This window comes from Dromaius novaehollandiae, chromosome 9 (assembly GCF_036370855.1).
Source record: "Dromaius novaehollandiae isolate bDroNov1 chromosome 9, bDroNov1.hap1, whole genome shotgun sequence".
Taxonomy (NCBI): domain Eukaryota; kingdom Metazoa; phylum Chordata; class Aves; order Casuariiformes; family Dromaiidae; genus Dromaius; species Dromaius novaehollandiae.
Window position 1 is genome coordinate 13,555,164 of NC_088106.1, and position 11,033 is coordinate 13,566,196.

The window sequence follows — 11,033 nt, forward strand, 5'->3', positions numbered from 1 at the left end:
TAGGTACGTGGCAAATAGGGAAGGATCAATCTTTAAGCTGTATAAAATTGCCAGTTACTCCATTAAAGTATTACAAATAGATTATTACCCATAAGAATGTAACTCTTAATGTCCTAAAAATAATTTAACTCTAAGATTATTTTTATTTAATCTAGTAAATGACAAATGTATTTTAATTCCTCTTCAGCAGAAATAAGACGTCTCCTGGGAGCTGGAAACTAAATCCAACTGCTTCCCCCTTCCTTTTTTTTTATGGACATTTCTCTCTAATTTTTTTCTTCTTTTCTTTATTTATTCCAAAGTCTCACCAGCTCCTCCAAATTTTGCAATTTATTTCTCCTTCCTTCTCCCTCAAGAAAAGCACTTTTCATCAGAAAACATGATACTTTTTCTTCCGAACCTCTCTGAAAATTGCCCATCTCTCTCTCAAGACAAGTTTCTAGGATCAACAAGTTAACCTTCAAAAAGATTACAAAGGCACAAGTGGGCTGCTTAGGAGGTGAATCATTAAACATAAGGTGAAGTATATGACTGCAGAAGGTTTCAATTAAAGTGACAGTTCAGACAGACTTTGCTTGCCCGGGAAAGGTAGGCTTTTATTGCCGGCTCCGCTCTCGGAGCTGCATCCATCCCAGGCAGAAGGGTTTATTCCTCCGGCTGATTTTTGCATTTCCAGGGCTGTCAGTACAACCCTCGTTCAGACAAACAATTCCACCAGTTTGAGGGCAATAAATTTCACTGTGACAGCATTAAATGTGGGAAAGTGGCCAGATTTCCTCTCTATCCCCCCCAAGCCAGAGTGAGGGAGCCCGACTCGAACCTGCCTCACTCTACTTGCCTGAGGCTTCACCCAAACCACCCCTGATTCACCGGAGTGAGGGAGAGCAGGATTAGGCCCACAACCTTCCCTGTTGCGCCTCCGAATCCTGCTCGCTTCTACTTTTTTTTTTTTTTTGCATGTAGTTTTTTTTTTATTATGGCAGCATATTTAGCAAGCAGCCCCGGGGTGGAGGGAGGAATGCGCACTCCTTGCCGAGACGTGGAAATCCTGCTGTGCTGCTGCTTCGTCCCTGCGCTCGCCCGGCTGGGAGCAGCTCCGGAGATTCACGATGGCGCTCCGCTCGCAGTGCTGCCTGCGAGCGCCGGGGGACTGGCTGCCCTCTGTGGGGTCCCCGCGCTCGGCAGGGGCACCTGTGACCTGCGAGGGTCGTGCCGGCTGCGGGCTTGGGGAGCGCGGGCAGCAGTGGGTCGCCAGGCAGAGGATAGAGAGGGGCCAGGTCAGACGAATTCGAAATTTCTGGTTCAAATTTTAGATGTTTCTGGGATTTAGATTTTGCGTTCCTGTAGAGCAGCCCTGAGGGGGCAATGAGATCCCTTCTGCAAGGATGGTCTAGCAATTGGGTTGGTTCCCTCCTGTTAATGCCTTACGTAACCATGTGGGCTCAGATCCTCAGAAGTATTTGTGAGCCTTCCTCCCGTGGAAGTCAGGGAGCCTAATTGTCTCCTAAAATTATTGTGTTTTGTTTTGAAAGCAGTGCAGGAAATAACAAACTTGATTTTACTGAGCTTTGTTTGCCTCTGTGGTCACAGAGCATTTTATCTACCTTCTCCAATAAACCCATGGTTAGACAGTATAGTGACCAGATTACAAATGGGTTTTTAAACTATGACCAGTAGGAATTTGGTGCCGAAGGAGGTTAGGGAAGTTGGATCGTGGCCTGTTTGTGCCTCCAGTCCCAACTGGTAAAATGTGTATAAGAGGATGGCATGGTTTTGCAAAGGCACTGGAAGGAATAATCCATTAAAGACCGTGCGATGCTGCAATACAAGGATCATAAAGATCACGTCGGAGAGATGCCATCTATTACAGATAACTACTGCACAGCTGACTGCATCTCCTTCTCTGGAAATGGCTCCTTTCTTAGTTTCAGTTTTGGCTATACGACCCGAAAGAATTCTTCTCACTTCTTGGCATTTGTCCCCTTCAGATATTTCATGCAATACAGAAGAAGGAGGAATCAAAATACCATGACATTGAAGTTTATTCCCGATTCTGCTCACGTCGGTTGAAATCAGTCACTAAAACCTCAGCCCACAGGACCCTGTGCTCTGTATTTTTCTTGTCTAGGTAATCGCAATGGCAGCAGGGGGAGGTAAGTAGAAGGGAAAAGGACTGATTTTATTAGGTGTTAGAGGAGCTTATTAGAAAACAGGGAAAAAAAGGCAATAAAATTATAAAGACGTGAATTAAAATGAGTGATGAAATCCAGTCCCGGCTGACTGCAAGGGGAGATTTCTCTCTGCATGCACCCTTTCCCAGTTTGGAAGATGCCCAGGCATTGATAAACATTTTACAAGAGCCCGACTCCACAGAAGCAAGCAGTGGCTAATACCAGGAGAAAAAATACTAGAGTGCCGGGATCAGCCCGATAGCTTCAGAGGCAGCGTTTAACCTGCTACCTTGCAGCCCGTGGGCCCTGTTTGGGTTTGTTGTCAGTGAGCAATTTGGAACTGCAGTATACCTGGGTTATTTTTAGGCCAATTAAATTAATTGCTGGAACAGACAACCCTTTTTAGACCCAAGGCGCTTTTTGCCCCCCTTCTTTTTACTGTAGGGCTAATGTAGTGAATCTGGGGCTTTGGTTTGGCAGTCAGGGCATATGTGTAGTTGAAGTAAAAAAGACAGCAGCAGGGATGGATGCTGCTAGACAAATATTTGATTAGCTTTTGTAATTATTACTAAAAACAATACTCTGCTCTGTCGAACACCTTTCATCTCCAAGCATTTTAGACACGTGAACAAAGCCAAGCTGTGCAGTTCTGCTCTAGGGGCTGTAATTACCTTTATCTCTACGTTGTAGATGTGGAAAGTGAGGCCAAAGAAGGGGACTGGCACTGGAGGCCATAGCAGAGGTGGGAATGATCCCAGAGCCTGAGATTCAAGCACTGACCAGCAAGGCCTGCCAGAAGGAAAGCTCCAGCCACGTCTGGTCTCCTAGGAGGATGTGTCCTGCAAGGCAAACTCGTCTCACTAGACTGTGCTGATATTAGGGCCACCTCCTAAGCCAAGGTGGTGCTCACCTTGCGTGCAGCATTATGGGCAGATTCAGATGCCCTTTCTGCTTCTCCTTGCCCTGGGTCCTTTGGGATGAGTGCAGGGGAGAGCTGCGCAGACCTCAGGGTGCCTCCAGGATGAACCGGCCTCCTTGCTTGATGGTGCTGCGTCACTCAGTGTGACTTTTCCCTTCGCTTGCCACAGGCGTTGGGCTGGGTCCCCCACTGCTGCTTTTCCACTCAGGAGGTTCAAATCCACCTGACCAGGAGGGTTTTCTTTAGCTTTACAGCCTGTGTGGTCTCCCCTTAGTGTCAGAAGTGACAAGGCAGGATAGTTTTGTGCTGTTCCCCCTCCAAGCCCTCCTCATACAAGCCCGTCTCCACACACAAGATTCCATGAGGTGAGGACGCCCCTCAGTTAAGGAGACCTGGTGCATGGTCCCTGCTGCTCTGGGCAACCACATCCTGCTCTGCTGCTACAACTCACCATCCTTCTGGCTGTCTGATGCAGGAGCTCTTTTCTCTTGTGATTAGAGTCCTTCTTCCAATTTCCACCCTACATGTATTCATTGATGCCCCAGCAAGTCAGCCCTGTGGCAGACATGAGGCAGTTCCCACTCCTACCTGTCAGCCCACTGCACAGGGGTTGTAGGCAGCAGACCTAGCCAGCTGTGCCCTTCCTGTTCCTGTCTGCTGTAGGCCTTTTGGACACTTGCTTCCAGCCTGCATTTGCCTTTCTGGGATACGGGCGAAAAACTCAAGAAATTGGGATTATGCCTTAGGAAATTCAGCATCTAATTCTGGAGTGATTTAAAAGATTACTGCCCATTTCTGACTGACCTGTCCCTGTCTCCTTCTTGGTCCCTGGAGCAGAGGTGGCAGAGTGCACTGCATATCCTGCAACCCAGCTACCACACTGGCAGCTTACTGTATTCCTCTGTAATCACCTCCTTCTGCAGTTAATACACAGGGCTTTGGTCCATGACCCTTGCCGGATATCACTGTGGTGGCTGAAGAGATTCCTGTTCCATCTGAGATGTGACTCATGGATATATGTGCACATACATGTGGATGTATGTACACGGTTCTCTCAGGAATTAACCCTTTGAGATTTCAGGGCCTGGATATGATGACTCAAGGGCTCTTCCAGTCTTTTTCTAACTTTAGTGGCCTCATACTGCATTACACAGGGAACAAGGCATGAAACTAAGAAGGGGGTAAATATGTTCAAGACCTGATTTTGAAAAAAAGACTTAATACTCTATTCTTTTCCACTCCATTCCATCCTCTTCCGTTCCAGTGAATCGCAAATGTATGTCCCCAGCAAGTTTCACGATTTATGCACACAGTGCCAGCCCTGCGATCCTGACTTTAATGCTGAAATCAGTAGAGCCCAGCAGATCATCACAGCTTTGACCCAACCCAAGGATTCAATCACCTAAGTATATTTCAGATCCCAATTGACCCAGTACTTCTTTCTTTTATTATCTGTGTGCAATCTCTCCTGCTGAGCCAAGATTTCTGTGTTCTTCATTTCTCTTCCATCTCTCATGCCACAAAGTCAAGTGAATGTCTTCAAGGAAATCTCAGTAATAAAACCTATTTCCTCCTCCCTGCTGCAAAGAGAAAGCAGAGTAATAGTTCCTTTATCCATCAGGGACCAGTTAATGCCTCACTCCTCATCATCACCAAATGCAACTAATAAAGGAGTAAAGGAGATTTGGCAGTTTAATGCAGCATCTAATTTTGTGCCTGCTGCTCTGCCAGAAAGTATTTTCACTTTTGGGTAATGCCAGAATAGCAGAGCTGATTAATTAGCCTTCTCAAGAGCAGGAAAAGCTCAGTCTACAGCCCCCAGACATCCCAAACATTGGCCAGCCTTGTTAGCCAGCATTCCCAGTGTCTTACAAAGTTCATCAGTCTGTCTGTCCAGGTAAGGATGAAGATGTAGAGCTTTCCCTCAGGAGGCAGCAGGTCTATTATACAGATTAGGTCCAGCTTTGTCATCTAGAGAACTGGCTAGAGAAACCTCTTAGCATGTAGATGTGGGACAGGCACCACTGGTCTGGTGGCTCCCAGCGGGTTCCCTTAGAGCTGAGCTCTGCATTTAAGAGGAGGGAGTGCACAGGCTTTCAAGCACCTCTGCAAATCCTGCTTTGGAGGATTCATCAAGGCAGCCATTCTATGAAGGGGTCTGGGTCTACAGAAGACAGCTCTTAGGAACATTGAAAATCTTTGCACAATGAGCAGCAAAATGCAAAACAAGGAAACAGTGCATCCATGACAGGAGAATCTTTCAGCGGAGACATTGGCCTCATGTGAAGGCACCAGAGCACTGTGTGCCCAGGGGACCACACCAGGCAGAGCCCCTGTGCTGTTTCAGTAGTGCTCTGCATTGGTAATTAATTCCTTCAAAGCTCTCCCTGCCCTTCATTTGTCTTCCACAAGATGTTACAGAACAGCTTGAGCCTGTGGACAGGTTAAAGTCACGGACAGAAACAGAGAATTTCCTTAGGGCCTGGTCATCTTCCTTTCCATGTAGTTACCTGGAGGTTTAATGTTAATGTCTATAGGAGTTTGTGAGACCAGGAACTTAGCTGGTATATTACTAGGCAGAGAAACCCCCTCCTACCATGCAGTGGTAGGATCTAGCAAAACAAGTCCTTTGGTCTTGGTTGGGTCCCTCTAAATGCTGTGGTGATAATGATAATACTGAGCATTTAAATTGGAGACTTGAACAATTTCTCACTGTCAGAGAGTTGCTGGGGTGATGAGTGGCTGAAAAGAGGGGGAGCAGGGAGACAGCATGGTTTGGTTCCCCTCTGCACTTTCTGTTAGGCCATGATGTGAGCTGGGACAGACCCCTGTGGCATGAACATCTTCATGGGGGCCAGCTAGCTGCACTGCTTTTGTGATATGTGGAGAAATCCAGGTGCTCCAAAGGTGCCTTCGCCTCATCCTGACAGCTGCTGCCTGGGCCCCGTGCCAAGCAGCTCAGGGCATTTTTCATGCCCTGGGCTCTCAGCAGAGTGGTGGCAACTCAGCACCTCTGTGTCCAGAGCTAAACAGGACTGTAGGAAGTCAGGACAGGTTTAGGAAATATGGGCCTTCAGCTCCTGTTTTTGTTGACCTTGCAGCAGAAGATAGATAACTGTTTCTTATGAGCCAGGGTGGATGGACGGGTTAATTAATGCCATAGGGCCCTTTGAGATCTCCAGATGGAGGCCACTGCAAGGGATGGTATTGTTATTATAGTGATCATTGCTTTGTTCTATATCATTACTCTTATAGAGATGCTGCTGTGGGGACTGGGGCCAGCATGGTACAGTCTAGCAGCAGAGCAGAAAACCCCTTTGAACCCACCTCCACAAATGTTGTTTTCTTGGGATCCAGGCACTCAGGCACAGCTGCATTTAGCCAAGATCTCTCTGCTAGATCTGATTTGCAGTAACTGTGGATTACAGCAAGTCCAGCTCACCCAGAGCAGGATGTCAGGGCTTTCTGTCCATCTAACTCTGCCTTCTTCTCTCAGGTGCCTCTCTGTTGTTTAGGCTGGGGACCAGGCCTTGGTCCATGTGTCCCTCTGGCTCTGGAGTGGAGGGATTTCTGCCCCTGTGAGTGGAAATTGTCCATGTCCCAGAGGCAGCATGAGGCCTCCAGGCTATTCCTGCCTCCTTGGGCTTTCCAAATGTCACTTCTCCTGGCCCCTCAAGTCAAGCTGAATTTCTGCACTTAGGTCCTTATTCAGGGAAACCCATGCATAACTCCACCCTTACCCATCAGAGCTTGAATGGATGCTTAGCAAGAAGCAAGTGCTGAAATCATATTTCAGATAAGTGGGGCTTAAGCCAGTCTGTAAAGTGATCAAGTCAGAGGGATGCGCAGTGTTGAGGGCAGAGACCCAGAATAGCTGGAGTTAACTGATACTTGAGATTTCAAAAAGCTGTTTAATGGCAACACAAAGAGGGGAGACCTTGATCCAGCAAAGGAGATATAGGATATTTCAGCTGGTACAAAGTAGCACTCTTAAAACTCGACTAAAGATAATAGAAGGTTGCATTTATTATGTGGTGTGCCCTGGTGATGGGGCTGCAGCTGTCAGGCATGGTGTGCCACGCTGTAATGCAGAGACAAGGGAGAACAATCACACAGTCAGGAAAAGGAAGCAGGATCACAGTTTTGCAGTTTCTCGGGGTGAAACACCTTCCCATGCAAAACAATGTGCAGAGTTGTCATCACAGTGGATCCAGCTTTATGAGGGAAAGAAGTTTCTTCTCATCAAAATGCAGCTTTGATACAACTACTCCAATAAGAACAATGCCCTCAGGATTGCTCAAGGGATACAAATGCAGAGCAGTTAGAAAGGATTGCCTCAGCCTTTCCTATGCATAGTAGTGTGTATGCATGTGCGTGTGTGTGTGCGTGTGTGATGAGTGCTAGGTAAGGATCTACCAGCACTTGGATCTCGCAGAGCAGCCCCTTGGTCCCCAAGAGTCCAGGGACCTGCAGCCAGTGAATGGTCCAACATGCTGCAAAGGAGCTGTTACAGCAAGGCACCACACAGCCAAAGCTGCCAGGGCAATGCACAGGTATGTGCCTTGCAGTGTGCAAGATACACCTGACAAATCAACTCACCTTGATCTATCTTGCTCTCCCAGATGATATCTTGAAATATCTCAATGCCATTGGTCTAGACCGATGTGCCAGATAAAAGACAGCTTGTGCATCTTGAGGACAGAATTTAGGGAGAGATTAAGTCCAGCTGGCAGAAAGTATATCGCTTGGCTGCAGGAGTGGCAGCTGTGGCAGTCTACTGTGGCAGTCACGAGATCAAGATCCTTCTTTTCCTCAGAAGAACTTGTTGATTTTAAAAATAGAACAGCCATGGCCTATGCACCCAGGAATGTCCGGGATCAGGAAAATGGAAGCACATTTATCCATTTCTAATGAAATTTGCACTGTTAAACCTAAATGCTGTTTATCCTTCCAGACCTCCCTAGCTCCATATTTTTGTGTTATTTATCAACACAGCATTCTGATGACTGGCCTTCCTCTGTATCACTAATGCAGCTGAAGTAATGTGGTTATAATGCCAAATTCCTGGTGTCCAACAGCTTCTCTCGTTGCTACCTAGAAAAGCAGAGTGGATCCTGGAAGTGCTCTGATCATGTAGCAAACAGGCTGATCTGAAAGTATCTTTGGATCAGGTCGAGGCCCAAACCTACCAAAACTTGGGCACCTCCTTGGCTCTGAGAACATGAGTAATTGCAGAGACTGAACATATTACTTCTCTCATTTATTCAGACGCACTATTTCTATGCCTCTCTTCCCCTGTTATCTCAGTGTCTCATAAACATTAATGATCGGTTCTCAAACCACAGTACAGTGCTTCATTGTTTGGGTTGCAGGTACCGCAGGGAATGATTAAAACTACAGAAAAGAAGGAGGATTGGATTTAAAAATGTCTATTTTTTAATGTTTCTTTGCCTAGCTTCAGGAGTATAGGAAATTCAGGCTACTCTAATGGTGCCTTTTTGAGTCATTTCAGAAAATATGAGCCATTTCCAAAGCTGCTCTGTTACAGCCCACTTTGAAAGTTTCATAAAAGCCATTAGAGGCCCTTCCAAACCTTGCTGCCACTTAAGAGTTAATGCACATGGCTGTAAAATAGACTTTCAGGTCATTTTGGCTAAAAAACTATTTCCTCTTACTTAACTTACCTCTGAGAAAAATGGTGCTGCTAACCTTGGCTGCCTGATTTTATTAACCACTGTCATTTTCACTGGGACTTCAAAAGGCAGAGCCTGGCTGAGATCCACCTGCGGTGTTCAGATCCACCTAGGATGTCCATGTCTGACTGCCTCCTGTTTTCCAGTTATAAGATGCCCTTCCCCTCGTGCCCTGATGTGGCCCTGCTGTGGGGCTGGGGACTGGCTGCTGTATCCCACATCAGAGGAGCCAAATTTCAGGGGTGGACAAAGCACCAAAGGTCCTTGGATATTCTCTGCAGCTGCACATCCAAGCAGGGGCCAGAACGGGACGTTTCAGCACTGCAGGCTGGGAAGCCCTGTTGAGACAGGGATATTGTGGTGGAAATAAGCTGAGGTGCAGCCACCTGGGGGCCAAAATCAGAGCAGATCTGAATGAGGAATTAGAGCATGGCTCTCCCACATCCACCTTTCTAAGGCGAGGAGAGGGCAACAGAAGTCTCCAATCCGCACAGCACCCACGGGGCTGACCTTGCGTCAGGCACCTGTGAGTGACGTTTTTGTCTCTGGATCCCTGAAGTGGTCATTGCATGGTGGCAGCAGGTCCTTTCATGTAGAGCCAGGGCTTGGAGATGGGCTCCTTTGCCTCAGGACTGGTGACTGGCACCCTCTGCCATCATGGGAAGAAGCGTCATCACATGGGCTGCACCAGGAGGAGGACTTCTGTGTGTCACTTCAGAGCTCCCCACATGAGAACAGATCTGGGGCAAACCTTGCCAAATATCAAAAGGGCAGACTTGCCCAAATAAAACACGTGGAGCCTGAGTTGGAGACGTGTCCTTAGCAGTGAGCTGATGGATGTGGATGCAAATGTCCAGCTGAATCAGTTCACCAAATGGCAACAGACTGCAAGATATCCCAGGCTCAGAGCTGGGGATGGGTGACATTTTTTCACCTGAAACTTCCCCTGTGTGAAAAATGCAAATTTATTGTCAAATAGTTTTGAGCATTATTGCTGGTTTTACTAAATTGCTTGTCCTGAGAAAAACATTCCAAGAAAGTACATTTGCAGTGTTTATTTCAGCTTGAAGTTCCCCTCCATTTTACTTGTAAATTGCTCCAAATCAAAGTGCAACATTTTGTCCTTGCCTTTCACATTTGCTGTAACTTAAATAAATACTTCTAGTTGCAATCTGAACTAATACCCTCCTTCCTGACTTTTCAGAACTATTTATAAGAAAACAACTCCAAATTCATTTTTTCATACAGCTGTTTTCAGAACCATTAGATGCATTAACATCTACCACATAAATGAAACCACAGACTATCAGTGTTTTAAGATAGCTGTATTTCCCACCAGAAATTTGCATAGCATCACCTTTGTAACACTCTGAATTACTATATCAATATTTTGGGGGAGAAAACACAAGTTACTGGTACCAGACCTAGAATTAGGAGGCTAAAAGTCTCCAGGTAAACCTCAGCCAGGCTCTCATCCACCAGTCACAGGAGTCTTCATTCTTGCCTGTGCGGTATCACTTGAACACCTTCATTTCTTACCCCATCTCTCCTCACTGCATCCATCCCCCAGAAAGTGGTGTCATCCCTTGTTCCCTAAACCATGACTGTCTTCTCTGGAAAAGCCATCCTGCTAATAGATCTGGTCCAAAGAAAGGTGTAAAATGTCTTTTCAGCAACAAAATAAGACCTTTCTGAGGATTCCAACAGCTATCTCTTTGCCAGATTTCCATTTTCGCCACCACTTAAGATTTTCATCAAAATCCCATCTAACAAAGTGTAGTTCTTAGCAACTGGAAACAGAAGCAATTCAGCTCTCTGGGCAGAGATATTTGTCTGCATCACGAAAATCCTCCTGATTAGACAGAAAATGTCTAATGTTTTTCCCCCCTGTAATATATACTTTTAGTGCAACCCCTCAGCTCAATTCCCCTCCCTCTTGAAAAAAAGTAAGAGCAGAAAAAATAATAATGAAACCAAAACGTGCTTTTTCCTGCAGAAAGTACCATTTCCTGATGAGCTCTGTCACCAGAGCGCTCCTGCTCTGTCTCTTGGGAGAAGCAAGCTCAGAAGGTGCAAGAAGCCATTGGCTTGCCCCGGGTAACCACGTGGTTTTCTTGTGTGCTTTCTGCCTCACCCATCCCCAGGTGACCAGCCCCGTAGAAATGCTGTTTCGCTCTTCCCACAGAAGGGAACGTGAGAAAATCTGCCTTTTTTGAAGAGGTCTCTCTTGCACAGTAGCTCTGAAGGTTG

General features: G+C 46.5%; 1 long non-coding RNA gene across 1 annotated transcript; it reads right to left on the bottom strand.

Annotated features, from left to right (window-relative positions):
* Window positions 1-7,092: 7,092 nt before the first annotated feature.
* On the bottom strand, window positions 7,093-10,821 carry LOC135329212 (uncharacterized). The gene is made up of 2 exons (XR_010390581.1): window positions 10,787-10,821; window positions 7,093-9,729 (listed from the first exon to the last, which is right to left on the bottom strand). It is a non-coding gene; the product is annotated as an uncharacterized LOC135329212 (long non-coding RNA).
* Between the last annotated feature and the right edge of the window lie 212 nt (window positions 10,822-11,033).